We start from the raw sequence: 21,126 nt of genomic DNA on the forward strand, positions 1-21,126 counted from the left end.
TATTGTTCTCCCCAGTACAAGTGATATAGGGAACATCTGGCTGATGCTTCCTTTACCTCTCTGCATAGATATGAGCATTCTTTATGGAGTATCAGGCAAATACTGTACAGTAGCAGTGTTTAAGGGTGGTTGGATCATGCTTGCACATCTAACCACCTTTCTGTATCTTTCATTTTCATTTATCCGGCAAATAAATTTCCCTTGTTATAACAAGGAATAATCCAGTACAGTTATGTTCAGTACTGCAAAGCAGGAGGCAGAGCTTTTTTAAAAGTAAATATGGCTGTCTTGACGAATGTATATTTCCATCACTTGTTGATGTAATTGACAACAATTGTTAAAAGTTTAGTTTCCTCCTATTATGAATAGAAATGTTGTGTTATACTGGCTGTGTGTTACATACCGAAGATACACACATATATATATATATATATCCTTTTATAATATATATGTATATATAGAGAAACAAACAGAAAGGGATTGGAGGAGAGTGGGTGCGGGCAAAGAGAACACTATGAATTAACAGTAAGGTTATTTGTATAGAGTTGCTCAATGTGCCCCTGAGAACTTACTGCATACCTTTCTCAACATACACAACAAAATCTTATTTATTATTCAAATAATAATAGACAGCTTGTTATCAGAATCGGTTTCCCCTGGATAGAAAGGGACAAATGAAAGAAGGATGAGTGAGGATGGTCTATACGGAGTATGGAGCAGTCAGGGAAACCATATACAAGTGTTTTTCACCCATCAAGTGCCATGGAAGCTCTATTGGTGGGGGGGGGGGGGGGACCAGATCTGATAGCAATAGACAGCTTGTTATCAGAATCGGTTTCCCCTGGATAGAAAGGGACAAATGAAAGAAGGATGAGTGAGGAAGGTCTATACAGAGTATGGAACAGTCAGGGAAACCATATACAAGTGTTTTTCACCCATCAAGTGCCATGGAAGCTCTATTGGTGGGGGGGAAACCAGATCTGATAGCAAGCTGATTTTTTAAAGCATCGCCTATGGAGATTTTTAAGCACCGTAGTTTGTCGCCATTCCACTAATGTGTGCAGTTTTAAAGCATGACATTTTAGGTATCTAGTTACTCGGTGTAAAATCATCTTTCACATTATACATAAATGTTTACTAACTTTACAGTTTTGTTTTTTTCTAATTCAAGAAAGTGTATTTATTCACAAAAATTTGAGTTTGAAAGATCGCTATGCAAATACCGTGCGACATATAATATTGCAACGACCGCCATTTTATTCTCTATGCTAAAATAAATATATATATATATATATATATATATATATATATATATAATGTTTGGGGTTCTAAGTAATTTTCTAGCAAAAAATACAGATGTTTTCTTGCAAGCAGCAAATGTCAGAAAAGGACATGAAGGGGGTTAACCCTTGAAAAGCTGGAGAAACCAAATCTGACAGCAGCAGTGTTACTGAGAGAGTAACACTGCTGCTGTCTTATCTTCACATACATGTAACATGTATGTGTGCCATTATATCATCTCATATATGTGTGTTTAATGTTTCACTATTATCCATAAACTGAATGGCTGCATCGGGGCGCGCACTGGGGTGGGATCAGGGTGAATAAAGTGCTGTAGTGTTTTGTAAATAGATTCCACGGAGAGACAATGGGCGGAGCTGGAGCGGAGTATTGATTGGCTAGAGAGGCAGAGCTGGGAGGAGCTGGATTGCATCAGGCTGGAGGGGAGGAGTTCCATTCACAGCTGAAAGCAAGGGGAAACTGATTTCCTTGGGGAAACCTATTTTGGCACAACACCGGGACTGATCCGTGATCCTGCAGGCTTCAGGAGAGAAACAAGAATTGCGTGGGGGGGGGGGGGGAGAGTTATAGGGGTCCTGTGGGTTGGTCGTGGGCAGAGCAACCAACCATATGTATGCTGCCATGAAGGCACCAGGAAAGTAGGCTGAGGGTGATATAAGCTCACTGTTTTGCCCCTTTTCCTTTACTGTCCTGTCACAGGCAGCATGCAGGTCCATGGCAGCCCAGGCTCAGAGGAAGTGGGTTGAATAATGCTGGCCATCATTCAATAAAAAGGCCAAGGACATCTAGTGGTGGAAACAAGTACTACAGGAGACAGCTTCAAAATAAATATACTGAAACAAAAGCTGATTTTTTTATTTAATATTTTAATGGGTTAATAATATTTTTTTTATTAATATTATTATTTTACTTTTGACAGGAGTTTTTAAAGAAAAAAATAAATTACACCAAATTATTCTGGGTGCCAACATAATCTTAAATAACATCAACATATTTTGGTGTATAATGCCTTGGTTTGTTTTTATGCATAAGCTTATTGCTACCGATTAAGTAAAATTGCCTTTCAAAGATGCGATGGCAGCAATTCGGTAACATGTACCTTTAAACTTTGTAGAACTTTCTTTTCTGCTGCATAATTAGCTGGCTGAGCTATAATTGCAAGGGGACATATGGAAAACATACTATAACTTGGAAGGAACAACATGTTTATGAATTATAGTCCTTTTAATACCCCATTAATTTCATTCAGATTCCTGGTGATGAAAACCAGCTTTACAGAAGTTATCATAAAGTTACTTGAGGTCATGCTCTGCATGTTTACTCTAATGTTATAAGGTGTGAGGGTTTAGGGTCAGTTCCTTGTATGGTAACAAAGGTCTAATATATTACAAATAGGCATGTTATAAAAAAAAATAAAAAAGAGCTTAACCCAGTTTTGCTAAGGTTAGCCCACTTATAAGAAAGGAGGTCAATGCAATAAAAATACCAATTATTTAGGGGAGGTGGTCCCCAGGCTTACACATGTTAACGCCACATTTATTCTGTTTCATATAAAGTTCTTCCATTTATCTTTTAACTATAGGTATACTTATAGTTCAAAATACAGCAGATAGAAAGCATTTTGGGCATGATTTAGCAGGGCTGAACAAATGTTGAACACTGCCATCAAAGGGGAATCTTCTGACATATGTGTCTACCTTTGCAGTCAACTGCCAATCAGCTGGAGGATGTAGAGAAACAGATATTACAATGGGTCATGTAATGTCTCCTTCACATATTCAACAGATAGGTAAACCAAACTGGATACACTGAAGTCTGGCTCATATAGTTCCAGTCCAGAAATTTGTAAAATATATAATAATGCTTAGCCATTATTACTGCAATTATGTATGATGGCAGCATATTAATATGAGATCTGCTGTCTTTACTGACTCAAAAGCAGCAGCAGATGATTATTAAATGTACATATCAGTCAAATGGGAGTTTCTTGCATTGAAACTCAACTGTTCACTGGTTTTGACACCACCCTCTCTGGGCCCAAGGTAGTCTTGCCCACATCCTTAAGGGGTATATCACTGCAAGTGATTATGGGAAGAGAAAGCTGCAATCTTATCCATACATAAGAGACACTGAATCTATATTGCATTTAATTTTGTAAATTGTTCAAAATTCATGTAAGACTAACATTTGTGTTAGGATTTCTGCAAAAACTTGTATTGTGTTCTTGATAGCATTATCAGTGTATTGACTGTTTTCATTGGCTAATGCTATATAAATTAAAATATAATAAAATAAAGAACATAATGGTATAGGAGAGTGGTAAATAAAACAGTTAAAAGTTATACATTTTACCTCTAGGCAACCTTATTGCTCACTATTTATGTATATGTAATGTTTAGGCAAAAGCACTGGATATTTAAAGCAGAACTTACCATATCTGAGTACCACAAACTGAAAAACAACATTTAATTAGTTTTTAATATTAAAAGCAAACTCACCCATCCATCCATGTCTCTGTGCTTTATTCTTTTGAGAAATTACTTTCAGAAACAATCTCCCATAGCATTTCTAGCTGTGGCCATCTTGACTAAGGGCAGAAGATTAATGTAGTGATGACTTCCTGGAATCCATCTGTCCTTAGCTCAGCTATGGGTATGTGTGCTTAGATGAGAAAACTCCTCTTCTAGATGAAAGAAAAAAAAATTCCATGATGACTCCTGGGATGCATGACACATTTTGGCCTAGGCCACAAACCAAAAAGCAACTGAAGAAAGGTAAACAGTTTAAAACAAGTAAATATGTCATGCCTTCCTATCTTTTTACTAATGCTAGCAGCATAAAAATTAAAAAAAAGTTATTGCAGAGAGAGTTTAATTCAGCTTTATTATTAGTCTGTCCATACACTTCAGAGGGTGGTTGGATGTGCAGACACCATCTGACCACTCTCAGGGAAAAAATTCTTCAGAGCACCGAAACAGAACTGGAGGGGATATGTCCCAAATGTTCCACCAATTTTCTGGAAATTTTCGCTCACTTCCTGTCTTGGAGGCACAATTGAATGTGAGGCTGGGTTCACACCAAATTCGGACGCAGCTGACAGCATGGGTCCGGTGCGTCCCTGTTTCAGGGACAAATCAGGCCCCAAATTTTTGTCTGAATATGGACCTTAGCCCTTCCCGGCCAGTGTCGTTTATACAGTAACAGTACACATTTTTAGCACTGATTACTGTATTTGTGTCACTGGTCCCCAAAAAGTGTCACTGAGTGTCAGATTTGCTCGCCTCAATGTCACAGTCCCACTAAAAATAGCTTATCGCTGCCATTACCAATAAAAACAATAAAAAAAATTTAAAAGTCCGTAAATCTATCCCATAGTTTGTAGACGCTGTATACAATTTTTTGGGATTTTTTTTACCAAAAATATGTAGCAGAAAACAAATTGGCCTAAACTGATAAAGAAAAGTTTTATTTTTACATTTTTGTATTGGATGTCTTTTATAGCAGAAAGTAAAAAATATTGTTTTATTTTTTTCAAAATTGTTGGTTTTTTTTTGTTTATGGCGCAAAAAATAAAAATAAAAAACTGCAGAGGTGATCAAATACCACCAAAGTTTTTATTTGTGGGAAAAAAAAGGACATCAGCTTCTTTTAGGTACAATGTTGCAATTGTCAGTTAAACAACGCAGTGCCGTATCGCAAAAAAAGCCTGGTCATCAAGAGGGTAAAACCTTCCGGAGCTATAGTGGTTAAACAGAGCCAAGGACCCCTGTGCAATTCGCTCTGCAGCCACCTCGGAGATGTGTGAACTGACTCCATCGAGAGCCAGGTCACAATCTCCTGTAATTCGAATTGGATGCGGAGAAACTAGTCCAATTCACATAATTGTGAACCCAGCCTGAGACGATAGCTTTATAAACCAGACAGGAGTTCTAACTCCTCCTGATTCCATTCTCTAAACCTACTCTAAAACTAGGAAAAAGGTTTTCGGTGTAGTTCCATTTTAATACACTGTATTAGTCAATTGCCGGTCCACTTAATTGTACTTAAAAGTGATAATAAACCCTCAGTTTTAGCACTTTCAGCAGCTGATTTATTCACTTTCTGAGTATGAATCTTCTATCATCTTAATCCTTGCCAGTTTATTCCTTCCAGTTTAGTCTGGTGTCATGGCCTGCTATCCCAGGTTTCCTGTTTCAGGGTGGTTCCTTTTTCTTGCAGTATCCTATGGAGTCCTCCTTGCATGCATGGGCAAGAGCCGTGTCTCCCCACTCTGTGTGCATCAAAAAAATGAGACAGCCCCATAGCCTACGATGGCAATGTGCTCCCCTGCTCTTCCCTCATTTCTCCAAGCTAACAGACTCAAGACTGCACTGTCTACTGTTGACTCTTTCCTATGAAGAACAAAATTTCAAGGAAGCAGCATTGAGAGTGTAAAAGCAAGAAGCATTGAAAGTTGTAAATTGCTGGAATAAGAGTTTTTTAACAGTTGACTGGGGAATAATTAATTTTTTGTGCTCAATGTGTTAAACTAAAAAAAAGTTGAGGGTTTAATACTACTTTAATTTTCTTTCACATAGTTATAGTCTTTCACATAGTTATCCATTAATGTCAATAAAAGTCTTAGTACATTATAGTAGACCTTTAAATGCCACCTGGTCATAATAATTCAAAGAACATTTTAAATTCTAAATCAAAAGAAGTGGGTTTGTGAAAATTACAGTTTATTAGTATTTACCGAGTGCCTGTGTAACATTTATTACATTTTAAATGTTTTGAAACTGAAAATTTAAGTTTCCAAATTTGGTAGATACAAATATATCGGAATACTTTTTGTTAGTTGGCTACTAGAAGCTATGAGTTTTACATTTTGTTCTGACTTCTATTAATTATTTTATTATAGCAAATCTTGAAAAAAATCAAATCACCATTGGAGCAAAATATAGGAAATCTGTCTTTTACTTACCAGGTTTCATAGTGTGTTTGCAGCCAGTTGACCCTGTGATGCTACTTAGTGGCATTTTATTGAATCTGGCTGTGCATTTTATTCCTGCTTGTTAAGTAGTGAAAAGTTGTAATTTAACATACCGTATGTGAAAAACAAAGGTGCTAATGTGAAAAGACATTTGCTTATGAAAACACAAGCATTGGTGTAAAATATTTGTAATGCACATTATACACATGCAAAGAGCATGTAACATCAAACAGATAGAATTTAAAGGGATTGTAAAGTCAGAAGGATTTTTTAACCTAATGTATTCTATGCATTAAGATAAAAAGCCTTCTGTGTGCAGCAGCCTCCCCTCAGCCTTCCTAATATTTACCTGAGGTCCCTCTTTGTCCAGCGATGTTCACGAGTGTCTCAGCCATCCGAGATTCTCCCTCCTGCAGTGGCATCATTGGCACCCGCTGCTGTCAAAGTCAGGTAGCCAATCAGGAGAGAGAGGGGCAGGGCTGGGTCAGGGCTTGATGTCTGAATGAACACAGGGAGCTGTGACTTGGCTCGGGTGCCCCCATAGCAAGCTGCTTGCTGTGGGGGCACTCAAAAGTGAGAGGGGCCAGGAATACTGAAATGGGACCCGAGAAGAGAAGGATCCAGGCAGCTCTGTGCAAATCCACTGCAGCAGAGCAGGTAAGTATAAGTGCCGGTTCACCCTACCGCGGCACGACTTCGGGGGTGACCTGCGATCACGCTCCAGTGATTGAATTAAGGACGGTACGTTGTCCTTGTAATGGGGATCCAGCAGCGTGGCCACCCAGTAATCAGCACAAGTTAGAATGTGGGCAACTCGGCGGTCGTTGTGGAGACACTGCAGCATGTAATCGCTCATGTGTGCAAGGCTGCCCAGAGGCAACAAAAGGCTGTCCTCTGTGGGAGGTGTATCGTCTGTGTCCTCTGTATCCCCTCAGCCACGCACCAGTGATGGCCATGAGCTGGCCTGGGTGCCACCCTGCTGTGAAAATGGTTCCATCTCCTCCTCCATCTCCTCCTCCTCATCCTCCTCATCCTCCAGAACTGTGCCCCTGCTAGACAATTGTGTCCCTGGCGTTTGTGTGTGCAGGAACCCACCCTCGGAGCCCCTTGCTAATGACTGCCCTGAAAGCCTTGGAAATGTTACCTCTTCATCCTCCTCCTCCTCATCCTGTGCCACATCCTCTTCCATCATCGCCCGAATCGTTTTTTGAAAGAGGCATAGAAGTGGGATAGTTAAGCTGACAACGGCGTCATCGGCACTGGCCATGTTGGTGGAGTACTCAAAACAGCGCAGCAAGGCACACAGGTCTCGCATGGAGGCCCAGTTATTGGTGGTGAAGTGGTGCTGTTCCGCAGAGCGACTCACGCCTGCGTGCTGTAGCTGAAACTCCACTATGGCCTGCTGCTGCTCGCACAGTCTTTCCAGCATGTGCAAGGTGGAGTTCCACCTTGTGGGCACGTCACATATGAGGCGGTGAGCGGGAAGGCCGAAGTTACGCTGCAGCGCTGACACGCGAGCAGCAGCAGGGTGAGAACGCCGAATGTGCGCACAGACGGCCCGCACTTTCTGCAGCAGCTCTGACATATCAGGGTAATTTTTAAGGAACCTCTGCACCACCAAATTCAGCACATGCGCCAGGCAAGGGATGTGCGTCAAACCGGCTAGGCCCAGAGCTGCTATGAGATTTCGCCCATTATCGCACACCACCAGGCCGGGCTTGAGGCTCGCTGGCAGCAACCACTCATTTGTCTGCTGTTCCATGCTCCTCCACAACTCCTGCGCGGTGTGTGGTTTTTCCCCCAAACAGCAAGTTTTAAAACTGCCTGCTGTCGTTTACCCCTGGCTGTGCTGAAGTTGGTGGTGAAAGTGTTACGCTGACCAGATGAGGAGGCGGTAGAGGATAAGGAAGCGGAGTAGGAGGAGTTAGGAACAGGAGGCAAACTGAAGCGCCCTGCAATCCTCGGTGGTGGAAGGACATGTGCCAAATTGCTATCCGCCTCAGGCCCATCCGCCACTGCATTTACCCAGTGTGCCGTTAGGGAGATATAACGCCCCTGACCGTGCTTACTGGTCCACGTATCGGTAGTTAGGTGGACCTTGGTACAGATGGCGTTGCGCAGTGCACACCTGATTTTTTCCCCCACTTGCTTGTGCAGGGAAGGGATGGCTTGCCTGGAAAAGTAGTGGCGGCTGGACACGACGTACTGTGGGACAGCCACCGACATAAGGTTTTTACAACTGTGCGTCTCCACCAGACGGAATGACAGCATTTCACAGGCCAAGAATTTTGAAATGCTGGCATTCAGGGCCAGGGATCGCGGGTGGGTAGGGGGGTACTTCCTCTTCCTCTCAAGTGTTTGGGAGATGGAAAGCTGAACGCTTCCACGGGACATTGTGGAGATGGTTGGTGACCCAGGTGGTGGTGTTGCTGACAGATCGTCTGTTTGCGGGGTGGCAGGTGCCGGTATCACTACAGATGTGGATGGAGAGGCCTAGACTGCAGCAGAAGAGGAAGCAGGAGGAGCCAGAGACCTTTCTTGGTTTTGAAGGTGTCTACTCCACTGCAGCTCGTGCTTTGCACTTAGATGCCTGATCATGCAGGTTGTGCTCAGGTTGAGAAGGTTTATGCCTCGCTTCAGGCTCTGATTGCACAGGGTGCAAACCACTTGTGTCCTGTCATCAGCACATTTTCTGAAGAACTTCCACGCTAGAGAACTCCTTTGAGCTGGCTTTGGTGCGCTCGTTCCCTTGCTGAGTTGGGAAGTAGCAGGCATAGTGTCTAGGGCACGGCCGCTCCGCTTCTGCACCCTGCTCCCTCTTCTGCTGTGCTGGTGGCTCTGTGCGACCACGCCTCTTCCTCCAAACTGCTCAGGTCACCTGCATGACCTTCATTCCATGTGGGGTCGAGGACCTCATCATCCTCCACATCATCTTCCACCCAGTCTTCACCCCTGCCCTCCTTGTCGGTCTCCACAATTCTGAATGCTGCAGCAGTTGGCACCTGCGTTTCGTCATCATCGGAGACGTGCTGCGATGGTCCTTCCATGTACTCATCTTGAGAAATAAGTGGTTTGGCATCGCTGCACTCAATCTCTTCCACTTCTGGGGCAGGGCTAGATGGATGGCCCTGGGAAACCCTGCTGACAGAGTCCTCAAAAAGAAGAAGAGACTGCTGTATGACTTGGGGCTCAGACTGCTTGCCTGATTTGCAAGGGGATGAGGTGAAAGACGGTTGGACATTGGCTGCAGGTGCCAACTCTGACCTTTCTGCAGTAGACTGGGTGGGAGACAATGTGAAGGAACTGGAGGCACTGTCAGCAACCCAATCTACTATCGCCTGTACTTCTTCTGGCCTCATCACTTCTAGAGGCGCATGATGCCCTACCAAATACTGCTGCAGGTTCTGTCGCCTACTCACACTTGAGGAAGGTGTTTCACTTGTGTGTGTAGCTGGCACAGATCGACCACGTCCTCTCCTTGCAACAGGAGCTCTACCAGCAGCACCACGACCCAGGCCACGGCCCCTATTTTACGGTCTCCTCATATTTCTGTAATTTATGATCTTGCCCTAGAAAGGTGTTTATTGAATAGCGGAACAAAACAACAACAGTATCGCACGGGTGTATCTCACAGTCAAATATGCAAACTATGCCGCAATTCAATTTTTTTTACCCCAAAAGGGTGTATATTGAATAGCGGAATAGAAAAAAGGATAAAAAACGGTGTATCTCACACGTACAAACACAGACTAGGCCCCGATTAAAATTTTTTGTACCCTAAAGGGAGGATGAGGAAGAGGAGTAGGAGGAGTTCGGAACAGGAGGCAAACTGAAGCACCCTGCAATCCTTGGCGGTGGAAGGAGATGCGCCAAACAAATTTAAAAGGTTTATCTCACACGTACCGATACAGACTATGCCGTAATTTAATTTTTTTACTCTCCAAAAGAGTGTATATTGAATAGCGGAATAGGAAAAATGTTATAATATGGTGTATCTCACACGTACAAACACAGACGAGGCCCCGATTACAATTTTTTGTACCCTAAAGGCAGGATGAGGAAGAGGAGTAGGAGGAGTTGGGAACAGGAGGCAAACTGAAGCGCCCTGCAATCCTCGGCGGTGGAAGGAGATGCGCCAAACAAATTTAAAAAGGTGTATCTCACATGTACCGATACAGACTATGCCGTAATTACATTTTTTACACTCAAACAGGGTGTATATTGAATAGCGGAATAGGAAAATTTTTATAAAACGGTGTATCTCACACGTACAAACACAGACTAGGCCCCAATTACAATTTTTTGTACCCTAAAGGCAGGATGAGGATGAGGAGTAGGAGGAGGTCCGAACAGGAGGCAAAATGAAGCACCCTGCAATCCTCGGCGGTATGAGATGCGCCCCAAAAATTGGAAAGGTGTATCTCACACGTACCGATACAGACTATCCCGAAATTTAATTGTTTTTACCCCAAGGGTGTAGATTGAATAGCGGAATAGAAAATATGATATCAAAAGGTGAATGTATCTCAAACGTAGAGACCCAGACTAGGCCCAAATTACTATTTTTTGTACCCCCAAAGGCAGGATGAGGAGTAGGAGGAGTTCAGAACAGGCAGGAGGCACACTGAAGCACCATGCAATCCTCGGCAGTATGAGATGCGCCCCAAAAATTGGAAAGGTGTATCTCACACGTACCGACACAGACTATCCCGCAATTTAATTGTTTTTACCCCAAGGGTGTAGATTGAATAGCGGAATAGAAAATATGATATCAAAAGGTGTATGTATCTCACACGTACAGAACCAGACTAGGCCCCGATTACTATTTTTTGTACCCCCAAAGGCAGGATGAGGAGTAGGAGGAGTTCGGAACAGGCAGGAGGCACACTGAAGCACCCTGCAGTCCTCGGCGGTATGAGATGCGCCCCAAAAATTGGAAAGGTGTATCTCACACGTACTGATACAGAATATCCCGCAATTTAATTGTTTTTACCCTAAAGGTGTAGATTGAATAGCGGAATAGAAAATATGATATCAAAAGGTGTATGTATCTCACACGTAGAGACCCAGACTAGGCCCAAATTACTATTTTTTTACCCCCAAAGGCAGGATGAGGAGTAGGAGGAGTTCGGAACAGGCAGGAGGCACACTGAAGCACCCTGCAATCCTCGGCAGTATGAGATGTGCCCCAAAAATTGGAAAGGTGTATCTCACACGTACCGATACAGACTATCCCGCAATTTAATTGTTTTTACCCCAAGGGTGTAGATTGAATAGCGGAGTAGAAAATATGATATCAAAAGGTGTATGTATCTCACACGTAGAGACCCAGACTAGGCTCAAATTACAATTTTTTGTACCCCTAAAGGCAGGATGAGGAGTAGGAGGAGTTCTGAACAGGCAGGAGGCAGACTGAAGCACCCTGCAATCCTCGGCAGTATGAGATGCGCCCCAAAAATTGGAAAGGTGTATCTCACACATACCGATACAGACTATCCCGCAATTTAATTGTTTTTACCCCCAGGGTGTAGATTGAATAGCGGAATAGAAAATATGATATCAAAAGGTGTATGTATCTCACACGTACAGAACCAGACTAGGCCCCGATTACTATTTTTTGTACCCCCAAAGGCAGGATGAGGAGTAGGAGGAGTTCGGAACAGGCAGGAGGCACACTGAAGCACCCTGCAATCCTCGGCGGTATGAGATGTGCCCAAAAAATTGGAAAGGTGTATCTCACACGTACCAATACAGACTATCCCGCAAATTTAATTGTTTTTACCCTAAAGGTGTAGATTGAATAGCGGAATAGAAAATATGATATCAAAAGGTGTATGTATCTCACACGTAGAGACCCAGACTAGGCCCAAATTACTATTTTTTGTACCCCCAAAGGCAGGATGAGGAGTAGGAGGAGTTCGGAACAGGCAGGAGGCACACTGAAGCACCCTGCAATCCTCGGCAGTATGAGATGCGCCCCAAAAATTGGAAAGGTGTATCTCACACGTACCGATACAGACTATCCCGCAATTTAATTGTTTTTACCCCAAGGGTGTAGATTGAATAGCGGAATAGCACATGTGAACAGCAGTGTCTTATATCAGTCAGCTCTGCTGCAGGCTATGGAGGAAAAAAAAAAGAAAATTCCCCTTTTAAGTTTGTAATTTTTAAATAGATTAGTACAGACTATGCCACAATTTATTTTTTTTAACCCAAGGGTGTATATTGAATAGTGGAATAGAAAAAAGTGTATAACTTTTGAAATCACTCAATAATAGCACATGTGAACACAGCAGTGTATTATCACAGTCAGCAGCACTGAAGGAAAAACGCTGCACACAACTGACTGATAAAAAATACTTTTTTCTCCCTCCTCCTCAGCGGGCAAAAAGATTGTGTTCACACCACCCCACACACAGCAAAATCGATGTGGACCACTGACCCTGCCTATCTCCAGCCTCTCCCTAAAATGATCGATAAGATCGGTCACTGCCGGCACTGCAAACCCCCCACACAGCAAAATCGATTGTAGAACACTCACCCTGCCTATCTCCAGCCTGGCCCTAAAAGGATCGATAAGATCGGTCACTGCCGGCACTGCAAACCCCCCCCCCCACACAGCAAAATCGATTGTAGAACACTGACCCTGCCTATCTCCAGCCTCTCCCTAAAATGCCCTAATATCTTGTCCTGCCTGCACCACTCCGACCTGTCCCTGAATTCTTTTCGGACACAATATGATTTTTGACTGTCTGTCCCTAATCAGCAGCCAGCACGTATGATGTGTGCTCTGTCCCTGTACTACAGCAGAATGACGCAGCGGCGCTCGGTCTCTAACTTATAAAGACTTGGTCACATGCTTCAGATGGCCAATCACAGCTACTAATACATTTGTAGGCATGGCTGGGATGGCTTAAGGCACACCAGTTAAACGCTTGTTGATTGGCTGTTGAAAGCCCGCCATTAAAAGCGCGCCAATACATACAAACCCGGGTAACAAAAATCCAATTATTCGGTACGAACACGAATAATACAGTCCGTGTTCGCTCAACACTAATCAGGAACCCACTTTTTCCTCCTATATAATGGTCCACCATAGGGAACAAAAGCAATATATCTAGTGCTCTCTGTAAAAACTTTTATTATCACACAAATGAAAAGAGCTCACTCACATAATGTAGCACTAAGCCGTGCCAGCTGTAATATGCTCCTAGTATACATCCACTGGCTTTCAGCCGTACAAAATCGGTAATGGTCGTGGGTATAGCCAAATGTCAGCTCCTGCCTCCAGACGCATTGCGTTCTCAAATTAACTTATTCAGTGGGGTGGAGCTAAGATATGACATACCCTCTTTTATATAACCAATAATGTCACCTTCCTGTTATCTGATTCTATAGTCTGTCAGCTTGATGAGTTCATCATCCTATAGGAGACTGAACTACTGATCCTATTCTCTCATACCCCCTCCCTCTAATCATCAGCTCTCATATCCCCAAATACTGTGCATCGCTGAGTGAGTTGGCTAAGATGAGTAAGCTGACGATTCCATATCACATAGGGAACAGGGTTGCTGCTTCCATCCATCACTTACCCTCCCCCTCTAATCGTCAGCGCTCCTCTTCTGCAGACTCCATATATGGCTGCGTGTGTTAACTGGAACTGACAGTCCGTTGACACCTCCTACAAGTCCAGTTATTCCACCACAGGGGACTCTCAGCCCACATCCGCAAACAGAGCGATCACCATACCATACGGAGCTGACAGCTACTTCTTATACACAGATGCCTCAATCACCATTGGATAAGCGGCTCTACACCTAATATTATAATGCAGGGTATATTTGATGAAGCTGACATCTTCGCTGTATTCCATGACCATACCTCACATAAACCAATTATAAAACCACAACATCAAACAATCTAATAACATTGTGACACATGAACCAGACCTATATATTTAATCCTTCCTACTAGGTCGGGAATGTGTCACATATCCATTATAAATAATTATAAAACACCCTAACATCATTATATACAATGTACAACAAAAATGCAAATAAATGGATTTTTAATTCATACTTACCTGTAAAATCTATTTCTTGAAGTACATAACGGGACACAGAGCGATAAATTATAACACATGGGTTATATAGCCACCTATAGGTGAAGGACACTGGCAACCAATCAGAATTGATGACTCTCTATATAACCCCTCCCATACAGGAAGTACCTCAGTTTTGTAGCAAGCAATTAAAGACCCAGTAGAAGAGGGGAGGGACCTCTGTGTCCCGTGATGTACTTCAAGAAATAGATTTTACAGGTAAGTATGAATTAAAAATCCCTTTTCCTTTTCATACATCATGGGACACAGAGCCATAAATCATAACATATGGGACATCCCAAAGCAATGCAACTGAGGGGAGGGGGACACCAAAAAAATCCTGTCATCTGACCCTTAACAGAAGGATTACACCACTGCCTGCAGTACACTGCGGCCAAAAGCAGACTCCTCCTGGGTCCCAACATCCACTCTATAGAAACGAGTGAGCGGCCTTGCAAATCTGAGCCATAGAGGCTTGATGGCTATGTGCCCAAGAGGCACCTAAAATGTGCCTTTACAGTAAAAGGTGGAACATTTCCTACTAAACCATATGCCTGGGTAATAACCTGGCGAATCCCACAGGAAATTGTAGATTTAGATGCTGCCAACCCCCTTCTGGGGCCTTCTGGCAGCACAAACAAGCTCTTGGTCTTACAAATCTGAGCTGTTTCCTGTAAATAAAATTTAAATGCATGCATTACATCAAGAGAATGCAATAACCTTTTCTCCTCTGGTTTAGGATCTGGAAAAAAAGAAGGTAGTATAATGTCCTGATTCAAATGAAAAGGCGGATACTACCTTGGGCAATAATTTTGGGTGAGGACATAAAATCACCCTATCTTGATAAAATTTTAAGAATGGCTCTTTACAAGAAAGAGCTGCTAGTTCCAATACCCATCTAGATAAAGTTATTGCAATCAAAAAGACCAGTTTCTTGGTCAAAAGAACCAGGGGAACTTGCCCCAGAGGTTCAAAAGGCTGTTTTTGCAAAACTGCCAACCCCAAATTTAAGTCCCAAGGACACAACGGGGGCTTCACTGGTGGAAGCAAACACAATATTCCCTGGACGAAGGTTTGAACCAACGAATGTGAAGCGATCGGTTCCTGGAAAAAGACAGATAAAGCTGAAATCTGCCAATTAATTGTGCTCAGGGCTAATATCTACCCCTGCTTGCAGGAAGGATAGAATTCTCCCAATAATATATGTGCGGGGATGCCATTTCCTGGCTTCACACCAGGTAATGTAGGTTTTCCAGACCCTGTAATAAATATTTCTAGATACTGGCTTCCTGGCATTTATCAGTGTATGAACTGCAGGGCCAGATACACCCTGCTCTTCCAAGATTAAGGCTTCAATAGCCAAGCCATCAAATTTAGGGACTGTATAGCAGGGTGGAATATCGGACCTTGAGAGAGCAAGTCCAGAAGCAGGTGAAGGACCCAGGGCCTCGTCACTACCAACCTCTGGATTTATGCATACCAAATCCTCCTCGGCCAAGCCGGAGCTACGAGAATTACTGCATTCCTCTCCAGCTGCATTCGATATCAGCTGTAACGGAGGAAAGGCATAGATCAGGAAATACTCCTCCCAAGGAGTCACCAAAGCATCCACTCTGACTGCGAGTGGATCCCTGGTCCTGGACACAAATCTCTCCAATATGATTTATGGCTCTGTGTCCCATGATGTATGTAAATAAAAAATATATTTTATAAAATCATAAAAGATCACATATAAAACTAATCATACATCATCATATTAAAATATTACAAAAAAAAAGACAGTGTATATAGTTTACATATACACTATATGTGAAATAAAAAAAAAATAATAAAATAAAATAAAATAGAATAAATTTACTCAACTGAAAAACTTTTTATAATTATATTTAACAATATTCACTAAACCACCCAGGGAGCTAGGATGTTATAAACAATTTATTGATGACCTCATGATCATTTGGAAAGGAGACATGAAGAGTTTTAAAATATTTATGAGCAAAATGAATAACAATGATAAAAATATAAAACTCACTTGGACAGTTAAACATGGTAGCATTCATTTTCTGGATTTGGAGATTTTAAAGAACAAGGTAGTTTATACACGCATAGTCACTTCAAACCACTAATCGGAATGCTTATTTGTCCAATTGTAGCTGCCACTACGAATCTTGGCTGTAGAACATCCCTAGGGGCAGAGTGATTTTAATCTTCAAGCTAATATATTAGCGACAAGATTTCTTTCAGAAGGGGTACAGAGTGTAGGATATAGAATCAGATAAAATGAAGGTTAGTGAAATAGCAAAAGCATGACGGGGGTCACGAATATAAAATCATTTTGGATTATAACAGGCAATTCAAAGATGTAGAAAAAATTGTGAGAAAATATTGGCATATTCTATTGAAAGATAGGGTATTAGGATCAGTTTTACTGCAGCATCCAGGGTTCACCTATTGTTAAGCACCCACACTGAAGGACAAATTAGCACCAGGAGTAATAGATCCACCAATAACCATAAAAAATAATGGTATCTTTGGTTTCCTGCCTTGGTTTTCACGCTTGTGGGAAATGCTTGGGGTGCAGATTCGCTAGAGATAATCTAAAAAAACGTAAAGAATATGTATCTGTACAACTAATAGATACAAAATTAAAGATTTAATCAAATGTTCTACAATAGGGGTTATTTATATGTCAGAATGTAGCTGTGGGCTACAGTATAGTAGGTCAGACCTCTAGGAGTTTACAAGTGAGGATAGTTGAACATATGAAAAATATTTGAAAAAGTGTTACAACGCACAGCATCTCTAAACATTTTAAAAATGCCCATTTAAAAAATCCTACATTTCTGCAATTTTGGGGTATAGAAAAAGATGATAAACATTGGAGAGGGGGCAACTACATTAGACAACTTAGTAAAAGGGAATCCATTTGGATTTTTGAGACCAAAGTACTCTCACCAAGAGGTTTAAACATAGAATTTGACCTGAATAGTTTTCAATAGTAGTGTTCTATTTTAGGGCAATAAGATATGATTTATGTGGGACTCTCAAACAATTTAGTGGATATTGTTAAATATAATTTTACAACATTTTTTAGTTGAGTAATTTATTCTATTTTATTTTATCATTATTTTTTTTTTATTTCACATATAGTGTATATGTAAACTATATACACTGTCTTTTGTGATGTTATATTTTTAATATGATGTATGGTTAGTTTTATATATTGATCTTTTATGATTTTATAAAATATACTATGTTATACATTGTATATAATGATGTTAGGGTGATTTATAATTAATTATAATGGATATGTGACACATTCCCGACCTAGTAGGAAGGATTAAATATATGGGTCTGGTTCATGTGTCACAATGTTTTTAGATTGTTTGATGTTGTGGTTTTATAATTGGTTTATGTGAGGTATGGTCATGGAATACAGCGAAGATGTCAGCTTCATCAAATATACTCAGGATCAGGAATATTAGGTGTAGAGCTGCTTATGCGATGGTGATTGAGGAAATCTGTGTATAGGAAGTAGCTGTCGGCTCCCCTATGGTGTGGTGATCGCTCAGAGTTTGTGGATGCGGGCTGAGTCTCCCCTGTAGTGGGATAGCTGGAATTGGGGGAGGTGTCACTGGACTGTCAGTTCTGGTTAACACACTCAGCCATGTATGGAGTCTGCAGAAGAGGAGCGCTGATGAATAGAAGCGGCAACCCTGTTCCCTATGTGATATGGAATTGTCAGCTAACTCATCTTAGCCAACTCACTCAGCGATGCACAGTATTTGGGGATATGAGAGCTGATGATTAGAGGGAGGGGGTATGAGAGAATAGGATCAGTAGTTCAGTCTCCTATAGGATGATGAACTCATCAAGCTGACACACTATTGAATCAGATAACAGGAAGATGAATTTATTGGTGATATAAATGTGGGTATGTCATATCTTAGCTCCACCCCACCGAAGAAGTTTGTTTGAGAACACAACGCAACTGGAGGCAGGAGCTGACATTTGGCTACACCCACGACCACTACCGATATTTACGGCTGAAAGCCAGTGGATGTATACTAGTAGCATATTACAGCTGGCATGGTTTAGTGCTACAGTATCTTACAAAAGTGAGTACACCCCTCACATTTTTGTAAAGATTTTATTATATCTTTTCATGTGATAACACTGAAGAAATTACACTTTGCTACAATGTAAAGTAGTGAGTGTACAGCTTGCAGTGTAAATTTGCTGTCCCCTCAAATAAACTCAACACACAGTCATTAATGTGTAAACTTCTGCCAATAAAAGTGAGTACACCCCTAAGTGGAAATGTCCACATTGGGCCCAAAGTGTCAATATTTTGTGTGACCACCATTATTTTCCAGCACTGCCTTAAACCTCTTGGGCATGGAGTTCACCAGAGCTTCAAAGGTTGCTCTTCCACTTCTCCATGATGACATCACTGAGCTGGTGGATGTTAGAGACCTTGTGCTCCTCCACCTTCCATTTGAGCAGTGGAGGCCGGTGCGTTGGGGGCGCAGGGGCGCCACCCCCCCTATCCATGCATCCGGCCCCCTAATCTACATGCGGGGTAGAGTCAACTGATTAGAACCAGAGGCTCTAATAGGCTTCAGTAAAGGGTGGACCCGGGGCACAGAGCAGTGCGCCCGAGCCCACCCATTGTGTGACAATAGCGAATGAAAATTCGCTATTGTCACACGGATCCTCCTCCTGGCCAATCAGAAAACGGGTCGGAGACCCGCTTCCTGATTGGCCGAAAGGCAAAACCATAAACAATGTAGGCTATGTGGGACTTTAAGTGAGACACCAGCAGGTAGTGCCCAGCGTCTCCATCCCTGTATCAGAAAAAATGAAAGTTGAAAAGAATTAAAATAGGTGCATGGAAGCCAGTCATCCCCCAGTCTGATGTACTCACCCTCCAGTCTGCCACTAACCAAGTAGACCTGTCTCATGATATAAATAAAGAACAGGGGTTTAGTTGACATGCATTTGCAAACGCTAGTGTAAGCTGCAGGGCCACTACACGGCACCCTGTTTTACCTGCATTTACAAATTAGAAAGGCAAAACCATGCCATTGGCCGAGGAGGAGGCGGGAGGACTCGAGGAGACGCCGGGGGACTGAGGAGAAGCCGCCGCTGCAGGTAAGTGCACTGGTCTCGGGGGGGGGGGGGGGGCACGGCATGCTGGCCACTCTGCATTGAAAGGGGGCATGCTGGTCTCTCTGCATTGAAAGGGGGCACACTGATCTCTCTGCATTGAATGGGGTCACACTGATCTCTCTGCATTGAATGGGGGCACATTGATCTCTCTGCATTGAAAGGGGGCACACTGATCTCTCTGCATTGAAAGGGGGCACACTGATCTCTCTGCATTGAAAGGGACACACTGATCTCTCTGCATTGAATGTGGGCACAATGATCTCTCTGCATTGAAAGGGGGCACGCTGGTCATTCTGCATTGAAATGGAGCGCGCTGGTCATTCTGCATTGAAAGGGGGCACGCTGGATACTCTGCATTGAAAGGGACACGCTGGACACTCTGCATTGAAAGGGGGCATGCTGGTCATTCTGCATTGAAAGGGGGCACACTGGTCATTCTGCATTGAAAGGGGGCACACTGGTCATTCTGCATTGATAGGGGGCACACTGGTCATTCTGCATTGAAAGGGGGCATGCTGGTCATTCTGCATTGAAAGGGGGCACGCTGGTCACTCTGCATTGAAAGGGGGACCCGACATGCTGGTCATTCTGCATTGAAAGGGGCCACACTGGCCATTCTGCATTGAAAGGGGCACACTGGTCATTCTGCATTGATAGGGGGCACACTGATCATTCTGCATTGAAAGGGGGCATGCTGGTCATTCTGCATTGAAAGGGGGCACGCTGGTCACTCTGCATTAGAAGGGGGCATGCTGGTCATTCTGCATTGAAAGGGGGCACACTGGTCATTCTGCATTGAAAGGGGGCACACTGGTCATTCTGCATTGAAGGGGGGCACACTGGTCATTCTGCATTGAAAGGGGGCACGCTGGTCATTCTGCATTGAAAGGGGGCACGCTAGTCACTCTGCATTGAAAGGGGGGCACGGCACGCAACGCTGGTCATTCTGCATTGAAAGGGGGCACACTGGTCTCTCTGCATTGAATGGGGGCACGATGATCTATCCGCATTAAAAGGGGGCATGCTGGTCATTCTGCATTGAAATGGGGCACGCTGGTCATTCTGCATTGAAAGGGGGGCACACTGGTCATTCTGCATTGAAAGGGGGCACGCTGGTCATTCTGCATTGAAAGGGGGCATGCTGGTCATTCTGCATTGAAAGGGGGCACGCTGGTCTCTCTGCATTGAATGGGGGCACGATGATCTCTCTGCATTGAAAGGGGGCATGCTGGTCATTCTGCATTGAAAGGAGGAACGCTGGTCTCTCTGCATTGAATGGGGGCACGATGATCTCTCTGCATTGAAAGGGGGCATGCTGGTCATTCTGCATTGAAAGGGGGCACGCTGGTCATTCTGCATTGAAAGGGGGCACGCTGGTCATTCTGCATTGAAAGGGGGCATGCTGGTCTCTCTGCATTGAAAGGGGGCACGCTGGTCTAGTCTCTCTGCATTGAAAGGGGGCACGCTGGTCTGGTCTCTCTGCATTGAAAGGGGGCACGCTGGTCACTCTGCATTGAAAGGGGGACCCGACATGCTGGTCATTCTGCATTGAAAGGGGCCACACTGGCCATTCTGCATT

The sequence above is a fragment of the Pelophylax lessonae genome (genome assembly GCF_965119305.1).
Source record: "Pelophylax lessonae genome assembly, chromosome: 5".
In the NCBI taxonomy this organism is placed as follows: Eukaryota; Metazoa; Chordata; class Amphibia; order Anura; family Ranidae; genus Pelophylax; species Pelophylax lessonae.